This window comes from Macaca fascicularis, chromosome 13, assembly GCF_037993035.2.
Source record: "Macaca fascicularis isolate 582-1 chromosome 13, T2T-MFA8v1.1".
NCBI lineage: Eukaryota > Metazoa > Chordata > Mammalia > Primates > Cercopithecidae > Macaca > Macaca fascicularis.
In genome coordinates, this window is record NC_088387.1 from 15,602,434 (window position 1) to 15,618,087 (window position 15,654).

The window sequence follows — 15,654 nt, forward strand, 5'->3', positions numbered from 1 at the left end:
AGCAGCTTTGTTTACCTACTTAAGCCTCAGCAATGGCGGGCGCCCCTCCCCCAGCCTCGCTGCTGCCTTGCTGGTAGATCACAGACTGCTGCGCTAGCAACGAGGGAGGCTCCGTGGGTGTGGGACCCTCCCGGCCAGGTGTGGGATATGATCTCCTGGTGTGCCTGTTTCCTAAAGCGCAGTATTGGGGTGGGAGTTACCCGATTTTCCAGGTGTTGTGTGTCTCAGTTCCCCTGGCTAGGAAAAGGGACTCCCTTCCCCCTTGCGCTTCCCAGGTGAGGCGATGCCTCGCCCTGCTTCAGCTCTCGCTGGTCGGGCTGCAGCAGCTGACCAGCTCCGATCGTCCGGCACTCCCCAGTGAGATGAACCCAGTACCTCAGTTGAAAATGCAGAAATCACCGGTCTTCTGTGTCGCTGGCGCTGGGAGTTGGAGACTGGAGCTGCTCCTATTCGGCCATCTTGCTCCGCCCCCCCCTACCAATAATTCTTAAGAGGATTTTTATGTCTTACAGCCATGTGAACTAAAAACCTATTTGATTTAAGCGATTATTTTTCATTAAGCCAATCAATTAGAGCTCTTTTTATAGACATTACACACAATACATATATAGCAGCACAGACAGAAGATTTGGCACTTGTTAAAGATTTTTCATTTGCCAGTTTTTTAATGGGATTACCAGCTTTAGGGTGGAACCCTTGGAGGAGCAGGGTCAGGTACCATGCAATTTTTAGGGCCTAACAAGCAGACACAGCTGAAGGCAATTAGCCCATCGTCCATCGGAGTCTTATTTTTTAGGGGAGGGTGGGGATGTTTTCATATCTTTCAGGTGGCCAAGAGCATGCTTCTATGATTTATTACTACTATTAGCCTTCCTTACAGAGTATTTTCTATCAGGTTATTAAACAGCAAATCTCTCTCATAATGTGAAGTAATGTGAAACCCCTAAAACAGAAGCAGTATATAACACAATACATAACAGAACAGAGATTTTGATTTTGAGAGGAAACTATCTACTTTTAATTTAGGGGATTCATGGGAAAAACAGAGGGCTTTTTATTTTCCCAAAACAGGATCTGTGGCACCTCCTGTTTTTCCTAACGAGTCCCATGCTACTGGAAGTTATCTTTGGGCCTCTCATGCATGCGTTAGGAGTGGTAAGACAAAAATTGGAGAAAAATGATTCAGTTGACTGAGAGGAAAATAGGCTTTTCCCAGGAAAAGTTTTAAATATACCTATAACTTGAATATCCATTTTTAATTAAGCTGAGCACTCTTTAAGAAAATCCTTTTAAATCCCTTTTTACTCGACTTTAGCCATGCCACGCAGTTAAGATTTTCGACTTTTCAATTTTACAATTTCACTTACAGGTGAAACCACTGAGCCTTAATTAGGTTTTGATTTAATCCTGAGTGTGCAAGGTATTTTCAAAGGGGGGATAAGCAGCTTTTGAAACTATCATTGCAAAACTGTGACTGAGACAGTGAAAAAGATCTGACCCAAACAACTCCATTTTTATTTCCAGTGCCCAAGCTGTCCTTCCCCATCCCTGGGCATAGGCTTCACCAACTTTGGAAGGAGCCTGGTTTACAGTTTATAGTTTAAAACAAAGATAGTAACAGCTCCTTCTTAAGATGTAGTTCCCTCTTGTCTGGGGACCAGACCAAGAAACGAGCCAGAAGATTTGAAACCATGACTTAGGAGTCATGCACCTAGAGACTATGAGATTTTGACCCTCTCTAAACTGCTTTCAAGATCAGTGCTAAGATATTTTGTAAAATCGTCCCTTGATGAATCAGCTGGCACCACTCAGATTGACAAACTGGCTTACAGGATTTTTTGGCCCTGAGTCAGGAACTGACTTAGCACAGGAAGACAGCAACCATTGTAAAATGGCAGAGAGTAAAATGTACTGTTGCCATGTAGTTACAAGTCATGTTTACAAGGACATGAAACAAGATGGAGGCCTGTAGCCAAGTTTGCTACTGACTGCTATGTTGTGCTGGCTTGAACAGCAGGCTTGTGGGGTTCTGGGTCTGCATCCTAACCCAAGGTACCCTTTCTTTGACAGAACCATACAGAAAGGCAGGCAAAGCACACCAAATTGTCTACAGCTTAAGACCAACCTCAAGAATCCTTTTTCATTCATTATAAATTCACGGAGAATATAAACAATGATCCTTATTATCCCCTTTACTGGCTTGCACAGGGAGAGAGAAGCCAAAAGCCCCACTGATGAGAAATTTTTACCCTTTTGCAAGCTTATCAGGCTTCAGGTTTCCCTTTCCCCAGCTCAACTCTAAGGCAAGCATTTTAACGTTTGGAAAATTAGCTTTTCTCAGGTTAGGAGAACATTATAAAAGAGACAGAAGCCATTATAAACCACAAAAGAAAAAAAAAATACCATAGAAAGTGGTTCCAATTAGGGTTGTTATGAGGTATTTCCTCTCTTGCTATTAGGAATGGTGTTTCCTCTATTTTTTTTTTTTTTTTTGCCTTCCCTATTTTTTTCTTTTCCATTTTGGCATACTGTAGGAGACATATTACTATTTCCAGAAATCTCTTTTGCTTGCAGGGCTGCCTATTTTAGCTGCAGTTAGGGTTTGCCTTAGGAGCAGCATAACTTTCCTCCATGAGAGGGCAAATACCTGAATTAAATTTTGCCAAGCTGGTATATAGCTATGAAGTGGTCAGAAAATTGACCTAAGTCTGCCTTTACTTGTCTAAAGTCCTGCAATGAGAAGGGAACCTGAAGGGGCCCCAAATAAGAGAATCCTCAGATGGTTCCCCTGGAACTTGCTTTTCTGCTTTTGGGGAATTCTTCTCTTTGGGCCTGCCTGATATGATTGCTAAAAGAGCTGGGTTGATTTTGCAACACTTGCAAAGGTCTAGTAAAAAGGCCATACTCTTGTGCAATAGGAAATAAGCCATTTTTTCCTCAAAGTTTCAAGGTTGAAGGAGTCCCAGGGCTTCAAAATATACCCCAGCGGGGTGCATGTTGAAGATGATCTGTTACCCGTCTAGAAAGAGAAGTGGGAATAAAGGCGTCCTTTCAGTCTCCTTCCTCTCAGTATGTGATCCAGGATCGAGAAGAAAACAGTAGAGGGCATTCCCCAACTATTTTCTCTCTTTGGCTCCTGAATCCTGGCACCCTCTTAAATGTACCAACCATGACAGTAGACGTGACCCTCCAAGTCATGGCCCTAGAGGAACTAAACTTTTAGGCTTTAGCCTTTTATTTCCCTTTGACCTCCTACACTTGCGTGGCCTGTGTGCCCTCCAAAAAAAAAGAGTTTCAAGAAAAATCACATAATTGGGCAAGGCCCCTTTAAGTGAGGGAGCATGCGAGATTGAACTCTATATCCTGTTATGATGGCTATGCTAAATCATTTACCCATAGAAAAGGGGTTCTAGTTAACTTCTGGACTTAGAATCCCCACTAATTAAGAACTGTTTGAATAGGACACAGAATAGGTGCCTTAAAGGAATGCAGGAACTGAATGTCCATTTTCCTGCCAATGGGGCAATATCAAGACTAACATTTGGCTACAGAAGACATTTTACTGCTAACTGCTGAAGGCAGAAAATTCCCGTTCCCAGAAGACGCCTAGAGCCGGATTTCTAACAGTGTGAAAGGAGGCTGCAGTCTCACTGTGAAAAAAGAGGAACAGTGTGCCTCATGTAGAGGATTTTTTTTTTCACCAGGTGCCTTAGAAATATCATGTGTTCACCAGAGAAATCATAGAGAGAGACGTTTACTGAGTTCCTGCCTGCTGTGATTCATGATCTTTTCCAACATACCTGTTTCCCTGAATTGTAAATATTCTTGAATATTAGACACACAGAGAGGGGGTAAGAGACCGTGGATAATAAAAGAAAGAAACTTTGGCGATAGGATAGCCGGACGAGAGCCTTGAAATTAAAGGACAGATTTGAAGTTGAGATTCACTGCATGCTTGCCAGCCTGATAAATAAATTCCCTTTCCCAGCCAATGCACCAAAATGATACAGCTCCAATGAGTGGAGGAACACCAGGGCTATTGTCTCACATGAATTAAAGTGACACGTACACACCTGGGGTGGATTTAAGGATCAGAGAGTTTAAATAGGCAAGAAAGAAGGGAGAAGACAGAAGGAAGAAGCTCCCCTGTACAGAGAGAGAAGGAGGGAGGCTCCAATTTTGAAAGAGGAACCCCCTGCCACCCAATTATTTCTGAGAAGTTTCTTTTGCTAAGATTAAGGATGCATCCAGGAAAAAGGGACACATAACCACAGGTAACACCTGTTGACGTGTGGTCCATGCTTTTTCCAGAGAGGGTTTTGGGGCTTCAGTATCTAAAGAGAAAACAGCAGGCAGTAGGGCAAATAGGAAAGAGAAAAAAAGGAGAGTAGATAAAAGAAGCAAGAGTTGCATTCCGTTGAGTCTTTTGATTAGTTTCTCAGAATCCACATTGTTCAAGTGAAAGGAGCAGGTGGCAGAATAGTCAATCATGCAGTCATTTCATGAATCTGCCTTTTTACATAAGTTAAACGAGTGAATAAAATGATGAGTGAATAAAATAATTATAGAGTGTAGGGAGCAGTCAGATATACATTTGTTTCAGGTGAGTGAAGGGATGACGTTCAGTTATGTCCTTTGCCTGTGAAGGTAACGCTTCACTGACATTTTCAGGGTGAAGTTCAACAGACCTGCCATAGGGTAAAGATCTTGGAGACCACAGGGAATTTTCTTCTGAGGAAAATGTGAGGGAAGTATGTAACTATCTGCTCAGGAACAAAAGGGGCGGGAGGTTTGTCTGACCCATTTTCCTTTGCCTGATTTTTCCCTTTGGCTCAGTGACTTTGAGATTCTGAGGTTTTCTTTCCATTTCACATTTTCTCCATTTTTTTTCAAAGTTTCACTCTTTTCGCGCAGGCTGGGGTGCAATAAAATGGCACAATCTTGAGTCACTGCAACCTCCAGCTTCCAGGTTCAAGCGATTCTCCTGCCTCGGCTTCGCAACTACAGGTGTGCACCACGATGCCCGGCTAATTTTTGTATTTTTAGTAGAGACGGGATTTCGCCATGATATAAAGCTTATGAACTTCTCTATTTGCTTCTCTTCTTTGGTTAATATTTGGTTCATCCAGCATTGTGCTAACTTCTTTTCATTATTTTTTCATGCAATCATTTTAAATCCTGTGAGACGCAATAAATACTAGCCTCACTTATAGATGAGTAAAATTATCCTTAGAAATATTAAATATGGTGAACTTCTAATTTCCAGTCCAAGATAAAAGAAGCTTGAAGGACACTCCTGTCTCTAGAACAAGAAAAAGATTGAACTGAATATCCTCATAAGTTCTTCAGATAATCAAGTTTATGGGGCAAACAGCTGTGCCAAATACTAGCCAGACATGTGAATACAGAGAATCTCAGCTGAACAGAAGAAGAAGCCCACAGCTGCAGTAGGTGTAGGGACAGAACAACTTAAGTTGTAATGAATGAATTGTCGGAAGCTCAGGAGGCACTAGCTTGAGAGTTAACAATGTTAGTGGTGCTCAAATGTGGGGGTGCATAGAGAATACATTCATGAATTTCACCTCCTAGAGCCACACCAGGTACTCACTGCTAAGACTGGAGAAAATCCTGTCATGTTTCTGGTAGAAATGAGGGAACTAGAACCATTTTTTGAAATATGCCCAGAGCATTCGATTTTCACTAACAAAGGCCTGCACTCAAGAGAAACTGTTTTATCAGAGCCAAACCAACATGGGGAAGAATTATGCTCATACAAATTCAACTCCATCTCCTCTCGTCCTCCTGTCTCACCTAAATTAGGAAGAGAAAAGTTGGAGCAGTGTGTGAAGGTCAAAGCACAGCAGCCAGGCCCTCTGAAAGCCTGAGACCTGATCATAGACCTATTGGAAGTTTCTCCTTCTTCTGCACCTAACCACATTAGTGGACTCCTTTATAATAACAGGGGATGACAGCTAAAAGAACTTCAAACCTCAGATCAGAATAAGATGGAGTCACTGGGGAAACACAAAGACAAGGGAAATAAAAATAGGGACACCAGAGGAAATTTTGTCCTCTGACATTACAGCCACAGCAAATAAGAATCACAGTCTAACTCCTAGCCAGATAAACAAAAACATCACAATGAAGTCCTATTGATTTCAGCTTCTTATACACAATACACCATGCAGAGTTCAACAAAAAATTACAAGGCATACTACAATGTAAAACACAGTCTGAAGAGATAAGCAAGAATCTGAACCAGACTCAGGTAGCATAGAGATATTGGAATCACGAGACTAGAAATTAAAATAAGTATAAATAAGTGCTAAAACTTGTAATGGAAATGGTGAACAACAGGCAAATAGAGATGGACAATGGCACACAGAGATGCAAATTCTAAGAGGTAGTCAACCTGAAATGCTAGCACTAAAAGTCAAAGATGAAAAGGTAAAAGAAATCAACCTGATATTTGCACCCAGAGCTGACTTACTGTAAGCAAAACCATACTCATGAAATGCCAGATTCCAGCCTCCTCTCAAAGTTTAACTGAAAGGGTGCTGCACATGGACACAACTGAGAGCAGGAGACACAGGGTGAGCCCATATTGCTAGGTTCCCTGTCAGCATCAGCTTGGAATTTGTCACTTTTCAATTTTTTAAATTCAAATCCTAATAAGCAAATTCATCCTCAATAGTGGCAACATTAAAGGATTTTTCTTGCCCACTGTGTAAAGTGAATGGTGCAGCTCATTGGCATGCAAAGTGCCCTCTAGATCTCAAGTCCAGTGACCCCAGGTCCAGCCCCTTGGGTCTCCTAACTTCAAAGCTGCTGTCACTGAGCACCCAGCTTAAGACAAAGGCACCGGGACAGCCTCCGCCTCAGCAGGAGGAACAGTACCCTGGTGGGTCAGCACCAGGTCCTGTGACCTGACAGGGAGCCTGAAAGGCTTTCACACCTTCTTTTTAATCTGAGAAAAGTACAGAGGAAACCAAATTAATCCAACAGGAAATAGGCAATGTGAAATAAAGAAATGTTAGGACCTCAAGTAAGTATGTCTTTACCACAAGTACTATTAGCTCTTAAGCAGCTGCTGCATAGCTCAAAAAGGTAACCATCATTCACAGCAAACTATCGCAAGAACAGAAAACCAAACACCGCATGTTCCCACTCATAGGTGGGAATTGAACAATGAGATCACTTGGACACAGGAAGGGGAACATCACACACTGGGGCCTATTTTGGGGGAGGGGGAGGGGGAGGGATAGCATCAGGAGATATACCTAATGTAAATGATGAGTTAATGGGTGCAGCACACCAACATGGCACATGTATACATATGTAACAAACCTGCACGTTGTGCACATGTACCCTAGAACTTAAAGTATTAAAAAAAAAAAAAACTTATTTGACCAACTCTGTGTAACTGGGCTCTGTTCCATTTTCTGTTTTAAAAATATAGTTTTGAGTATCGAAAGAGCTAATTAAAGAATGTCCATGTTCTCAAACTGCTTTCCTTGTCCTAAGAATGTGTTAAGCCAACATTGATTCAGTCTGTGCTCATGGAATCTCCAAGGGGGCACAGATGAGCTATGGACATCCTGCTGGCCCAAACCCTATTAGTTTTTTTCAGCAGCATAGTAGTGCCCTCCACAGTGCTCTCGCTGCTCTGGGAGGAGTCAGGGATACAGATGGCCATGGGGACCAGGCCCACCTGGAAAAAGCAGGAGCAAAAGTTCGTGCATGACTGCCTGTTGATCCTTTTATATAGGAAGATTATTAGTGTTTTTATTTGTTTGTTTTTACAGTTATGTAACATATTTTTCAACTGGCAAACTGTTGTAACATACAAAACTGTAGTTAACAAATTTCACATTCACCCACAGTTCTGAGACCTATATATAAGTGTCATCAAGATTTGTTGAGCATCACTCCAGCTATGTCTCTAAGTGTATAACGAGAGTGAAGGAGAGCTATAAGTAGATACATTCCCTTACTTGACAAACCTTTAGTGAGCACCTGCAGGGAGCTAAGCACTGTGCTGGACAGAGGACAAAGGACAAGAAAGGACAAGACAACAAAGACCCTGTCCTCATGCCCTTAACATGACAAAACCAGGTTAATAGATGAATATGATATTTAAATGGCATATTAAGGGGGTGCTGTGAGTACCTCGGCTTTCACTTAGAATGAGAACAGAAGTCACTGGAAGGTTACATCAATGGAGAGATATAACATAACATATACTTTCATGATTATTCTGATCGTCCTGTGAAGAGTAACTATAGAAAGCTGAGTGGGCCGGGCAGGAATTCTTGAGGCTATTGCAATAGTACTTGGAAAGATGACAATGACAGAGGCTTCATGGGAGGTAACAAGGTGATCATAAGGGAATTTTTTTTTTTGAGACAAAAGTGTTACACGTGGAACTAATATCCCTTCAGCTTCAGAGATACCTAAGGATTTGACCACAAGTTGAACTCCTTGTAATACTAAGCTGAAGAAGATATAGAGTCTACCAGGTCACAGGTAGATGAAGGCTGTGCTGATGTCACTGTGTGCCCAGTGTCACTATCATGCCACACTCTTCCTGGATTCAGGATAGTTTACTGTGTAACTGGTAATGCACGAGATGTAGCTACACTGAAGAATGGGGATAAATCACTAGCAAAGTGCTAAAACTAAGGGCTCACTACCTAGTGGCTTCCCTGAGCTAAAATGGTGGACACTTCCTTACTTAATCTCACTTCTTGTGGCAGGCGTATACCCAGGCATAACAACTGGGAAGATCGGAAGCTCCCCTTGGATGTCACCAGACCTATGATGCTGTTGCTATACAAACCCTGTTCTATGTCCTGTGTTATTTCTCAATGCTAAGAAAGACTGATGCTTGGAAAATCTATTGTGTCTTATGAGTTTGACACAATCTAAACTTGAAACCCTCTTTGTTGTACAATTTTGTAGGTAGGTTTGGCAGAGTTTGATGATGGATTGGATGAAGGTGTGAGCAAAAGGGATGGGCCAGGGATGATTCCAAGGTTTTTGGCATCAGCAACAGAGAGTACAAAGTCGACATTGACCAAGATGGAAAATACACAAAAGGAATAGGGAAATCAGGGCATGGAAATCAAGATTCCATATCCATCTGTATTAAACTTGTCCATCTAAAGCAGTGAAAAGTGTCAGAATCGAGTTTAAAAGAGTTTATTCAAGTGGAAAGTTTCAGAACAAGCGGCCCAGTAAGCACAGATTCCAAAGAATGGAAGTCAGTGTTGTGAAGCGTAGATGTTTGGGAGCATTTATATAGACAAAGTTTAGGGAAGCCTAACAGAATTCCCACATCTTTGTATATAAGGCTGAATGCATAGTTACAATGATTTGATTAGTCAAAGTAGCCTATTTCTTCTGAGAAAGGTATATTGAATATTCTATAATAAAGATGCAGCAGTCATGGAGTCTTGGGCACCATCTGGTACAGGACAATGAAAAAGACAGTTATAGCAAAGATTAGTAATTGGAAGTGTGGAGGTCTGCTCTCTACTTCTTCCTAGAAATACATAGAACAAGAATAACGAGGAAGATAACTAAACTATAAGTTGAGAAGCTGAATACCAAACATGCTATGTGACTCAACATCTAGAGATTAACTCACCTCTTGGCATAATAGAGTGTCCAGAAATTTTATTTTCTTTTACATTTCCCTCTTTCCTTCAAAATATTGTGGAGAAAGCATTGGAGAAGAATCATGCATATAGCCTGTATATTTAGGTAAAAATCCCACATCATGTGGGAGGCTCATTCCTAGGACTGTATGTCCCATACAGGGGGAAAAAAATGGAAAGTGCCCAGGCCAAATTTTAAAGCAAATAAGGGAGCAGTGATCGCCGAACCTGATTCAGGCTACATGACTACCTCCTCAATCAAAATAATTAGTTGAGCCACCATTATTCTAGCCTTTTCAGTTGTGCTTTGACTCAATTGCAAACAGCTATCATAAAAACAGTGTTGACAGAAACAGGACAAAACACAGTGAATGACTGTGTACTTCTTAGAATAGTAATAGCTTTTGCTGCCAACTTTCTCAAGGCCCAAAACAACTACCCAACCAATTGTTTCGGGAAGGTGTTGGATCTGAATGTTTAGTTATTTGGGTTTTTGTATCAGTCCCTAATTTAGTGACGTTATCTCATTCATCTGAGATATAGACAGAAGCTTCAGTTTTTCTGGTAGAGCAGGTTTACACTTGGGCTGCAGTGAGGATGTCTAAAACAATATGGTTCCATTGTACAGCCTGCCTTAAAAGAGCAACTTCATTATTTAATACTGAAATACCCATGTGGCTATCATTTTGGGCCTTTTGTGTATAATTGGTTAGAGTCTCTACATGTCAATACCTAGTTAAGGTACAAAGATGGAAGCTAAATGATCATATCAGAGAACACAGAATTAACCCAATGTGATTGTCAATCAGAAAAAGTTGCAGGTTTTGATAGTATACAACCTAATCAAGTTTGTGCCCACATATAACCCAACCCAAGGAATACTGTCCTAACCATCATGAGGGTAAATATGGCCTTTAACTAGTGCCATATAGCCAAAGGTTTTCATCTGGAACAAACCAATAAATAACTCAGTTGTTACGGCATGCCAATCAGTATGTTGTAATATAATGGTGTGGCTATATCATTGTTTGAGTATCTGTCCCATATCTCTACTGCTACTGGTCCAAGTATCTTTGGTATGATTTCTCTATTCCTAATGTAAAGGAGCAAGCTGACTGAGCTGACCAAAGCAGTGGGTAAGCTAGATGAGACTACCCCCAATTTGTGTTAAACCATTCTGAAATTGAATTATCTTATCTTTCAATTCAGGCATTGTCATTCCATCTCTCAGTTGGGGCAGTGACTGTGTTAAAGCTAATGAACTAGTTTCTTTGACCAAGAAGCTCTTCCGATGCCCTTTATTCTATAAAGTGTTATTAATAGGCTGGTGATGTACATTATTCTTAGTCATACTAGTGTCAAGCACCAATGACTAGTTTAAAGAAATGGATTAATCAGGTACTACCTTTAAGAGCTTTTGTGAGTCTTCATTATTCAATAATTTGGTGTCTTCTATGGCAATAGGAGTTGCAATTTGTGAGTTTAAGAGGATCATATTCCAAAACATTCATTATATCTGGTAATTCAATTTTGTCTTCTAATTCTAATCACCTTTCCTATTTTTTGGGGAAAAAAAGAAAAAAGGATGGGCATTATGTAGCTGTAAGAAGTCTCCTTCTATCAAATGAATGGGGCTGAGGAAACTAATACAAAAACCTGAGTTCCTTGTAAAGGTTCTAACTGAAAAGCTACAGGGTAAGATGTATATGCCAGTATAATGGTATTAGTGACATCCACCATTTGAAGTGTCTGTTTGATCCAAGGAATGAGGCCTTGTAATAAGGTGGGATTTACTACAGCTAACATAGCTTCAGGGTCAACAATAGCTTGTGATTGATCTCCATTTTGAACAATTTCTATTTCTCTCATAGTGCTAGTAAGGAGAAAAAGAAAATCTTTCAGTTGATTAGAGAAACCACATTCTATCTCCTCTTCCTTTGCCTGTCATTGGTCCTTCCACTATAGTTTCTGGCAATCTTTCTTAATCTGTCCAGGTTTTTTACAGCAATTATACAGCAGAATTTGAAGTCCACTCGGAGATTTATTGGAGTATTTTAAAGATTCAGACTGGGTGGATAGTTGTTTTAGTTGCAAGTTCATATTTGTTTGGTTGTTTACCTTTTCTAACTCACTCCTTTAGTTAAGGCATGAGATAATTTATCAATAAGAGTATCCAAATCATAATTTTGGGACTTAGCCCAATTACGTTGTTATCATTTTATTATTAATGCCAATTCTGTATATAACCTGTTTAAGAAATTGGAATGGAGGAGAGTATCATTTTGATGATGGGCATAGCTCTTTTCAGAGAATCTTCAATATTGTTAGAATATTTTTCAAATCTATCAAAGTATGGCATTACTGACTCACCTGGCTTTTGTTGACATTATTGTATTTTATCCCAGTCAACCACCCTTTGGAATACTAAAGGGATGGCTTGGAGCAAAGCCTTTACAAACTCACAGGTATGCCACTGATCTTCTGAAAATTTACAAATGTCCTTCAACAAACTTCTCCAACTTTCCTTTACTATCACTATCCAGACTCCTACCACACCCATCATTGCTTTGTTTCCTTGCTTCATGCTTTCCATGGTACTTCTATTTCCAGGGTATTTCTCTGTCTTTATGCAATTATTTATTCATTGTCTATCTTCACGACCAGACTATAGGTTTGGTGAAGGTGGGGGCCAGGTGCCTTTTGCTCACAGGTCATCCCCAAAGTCTTTCTTAGTTCTAACATACATCCGTGTTTTCACGGTGTAGCTGCTTAAAAATATCTGTTGAAAAGAAAAGTGAACTGGTATAACTATCAGGAACATCCTGAATCCCTAGTAATTACTAAGGCTGTTGATGATTTCTCTATCATGAAAAATGTCAGTTTAAATTACCAACATTCTTTATGCCATTGACTTTAAAATATTATAATTAATTAGCTGATATCAACAGGAAAAGTCAAAGTTACTTCAAAAGTAAACAGCACTGTTGGGTCTAATTGATTTTCATTTTATGAAATGAGGATAAATTAAAATATTTTACTAACGTATTGGATCTCTTTCTTAGAAAATAACCACATGGTTGTAAATAATAATATGTATATATGTGTGTGTGTGTGTGTGTGTGTGTGTGTATATATATTTTTTTTTTGGTGTCCTCAAAAGGGTTGATATATCCTAATGATATATAAAATTTATTCTTTCAGGCAACTCTAATGCCCAATTTGTTTAGCTTTAATACTGCTGTTAACTAAATTCCAGACACTCATCTAATTATTCTCTTGTTTCTTTTACAATCACATTTTCAGTGACTAATATCTTCTATTAGACTCCTCAAAAGACTTTTCTCTTGACAAAAAAATAGTTACCAAATTTGAGCTGGCGATCTAACCTCCTTTGATATATTATTTTACCCAAGGCCCAAAGTATTAATCTTATCGTTCATTTCAGTAACATTATAACCAAGCAAACTTCATTCTTTGCCTGAAGAGGAATCCAGTGGTTACTTAGTTTGCCTTGTGATATTTACTTTAAAAAAAGTCAACTCCAAAAATTTCCAAACTGGCTATGCTATCACAAATTTCAATTAACCTTTGAAATTTAAAACTTCTCACATACATTGAATTAGTTCAAATGTTTAAATTAATTGATGGAGCCCAAACCTGCTAACCAACAATAATCAAGGAATCACAATCTACGTTGATAGGAGAACTAGGATTTGGGAAAGTCCACATCTTCCAAAAACTTTTTGAACAAGGATTCCCTGGCTCTCAGGAAATCCTATAAAATAAATGTCCAAGTAGAAGACCTTCATGTGTTTTACTATTATATTATCCTAAACGATAGCCATTATTCAAGCAACAAATTGCTTCACAAGATTGCCCATGTGAGCAGGTACACATTGTCCATGATACTGAAGGAGCACTGATGGGTAATCTTAAGCATCTGGTCAAAGATGCTTCCACAGCACGTCCTGCCTGCGAATGAGACCACCTGGGCAGGACTGTAAACATGGGACACAGGCAGAAAGCCAAACTTCCAGGACTCCGAGCCCAAGTAGGCTGCATACATTCTCTTTATTCTGCTTAATGTATATTCCCTGGTGGATTGAGCCTTATGCTTGATGAAGGAGAGTTCCTAGTGTAATGGTGGAAAGAACATTTTTTTTATTATTATTTTGCATCCCAACTTGGGAAATTAAGCAAAACGGACACTTGGTTCTGCTTCCAAAAATGATTAAGCATCGCAAACACCACATTCATGGAAAAAGACACTTTGCACCTTGAATTGAAACCTATAACAGGTCATTCCACCTGATTCTGGTGCACAAAATAAGTGAAATTATGCAAATTTCCTTGGATTGGATACAAGACGAAAGGTTGGCTGAGTATGAGGCCAGGAGGCCACCTCAGGACGGCAGCCATCCATTGCTTTTACATATTCACATGGTCAGAATTACCCACAGTGTGTTTTCAATAATTCAAATACTATGAAAACTCTCCTTTTAAAAAATAAAAGACTTACAGCACTTGAAAGTGGTACCAACTACATTCTTTTTGTAAGGATTCAAAATCACCACTGATGAATTTAATGATCCAAGACATTCTGCAGGAAGGAAGCCTGTTTCACTGTTTCTCAGAAAGCTCTCAAGTTCATGTCCCCATGGAATCTACTTCTTTCAGAACACTGATTAACAAACTATAGAAATACATTCCTCCGGTCATTTTGACATATTTTTTTTATTTTCTCTCACAATCAAGAATGGGGGATTATCATTTGTTCAAAGTCAACTACATTACAGGTATAGTACAATGACAGTTTATGAATTTTTGCATTAATAAATGTCACTGTCACCCTAAATACTTCTTTAATCTCAATGCATAACTTCTTTTCTCCAAACTAATATACATCTGATCCTGAAAGGATTTCGTTTCCTTCCAAATCGGACAAAGAACCTCAACGTGTACAGCAAGATTAAATGTTCCACATATTTACTGTATTACTCCACTTTCATGCTTCTGATAAAGACATACCCGAGACTGAGCAAATTACAAGGGAAAGAGGTTTAACATCAACTTACAGTCCCAGGTGACTGGGGAAGCCTCACGATCATGGCAGAAGGCAAGAAGGAGCAAGCCTTGTCTTATATGGATGGCAGCAAGCAAAGAGAAAAAGAGGTTGTATACGAGAACTCCCTCTTATAATCCATCAGATCTAGTTACACCCACCCACCACCACAAGAATTCCAAGCGAAAACCTGCCCACATGATGCAGTTACCTTACACCAGGTCTCTCCCACAGCACGTGGAAATTCAAAATGGGATTTGTGTAGGGACACAGCCAAACCATATCATTCCACTCAATCTCATGTCCTCACATTTCAAAACCAATCATGCCTTCCCAATAGTCCCCCAAAGTCTTAAGTCATTTCAGTATTAACTCAAAAGTCCACAATCTAAATTGTCATCTGAAAGAAGGCAAGTCCCTTTCACCTATGATCCTGTAAAATGAAAAGCAGGTTAATTACTTCCTAGATACAATGTAGGTATAGGCATTGATTAAATACACCCATTCCAAATGGGAGAAATTGGCCAAAACAAAGGGGCTGCAGGCCCCATGCAAGCCCTAAATCCAGTGGGGCAGTCATATCTTAAAGCTCCAAAATGATCTCCTTTGACTCTATGTCTCACATCCAGGTCACACTGATGCAAGAGGTAGGTTCCCATTGTCTTGGGCAGCTCCAACCCTGTGACTTTACAGGGTACAGCCTCCCTCCTGACTGCTTTCATGGGCTGGCCTTGAGTGTCTACAGCTTTTCCAGGTGCACAGTGCAAGGTGTCAAAGGATCTACCATTCCTGGGTCTGGAGAATACTGGTGGCCCTCTTCTTACAGCTCCACTACGTAGTGCCCCAGTGGTCTGTGTGATGGCTCTGATCCCACATTTCCCTACTCGCTGCTCTAGCACTGGTTCTCCATGAGGGCCCCACACCTGCAGCAAA

The 15,654-nt window shown here is 40.2% G+C and overlaps 1 long non-coding RNA gene across 2 annotated transcripts in view; it reads right to left on the reverse strand.

Moving 5' to 3' along the window:
- Positions 1-15,654, reverse strand: part of LOC135966776 (uncharacterized) — a 407,986-nt gene that overhangs the window by 67,622 nt on the left and 324,710 nt on the right. The gene's annotated exons all lie outside the window — the stretch shown is intronic.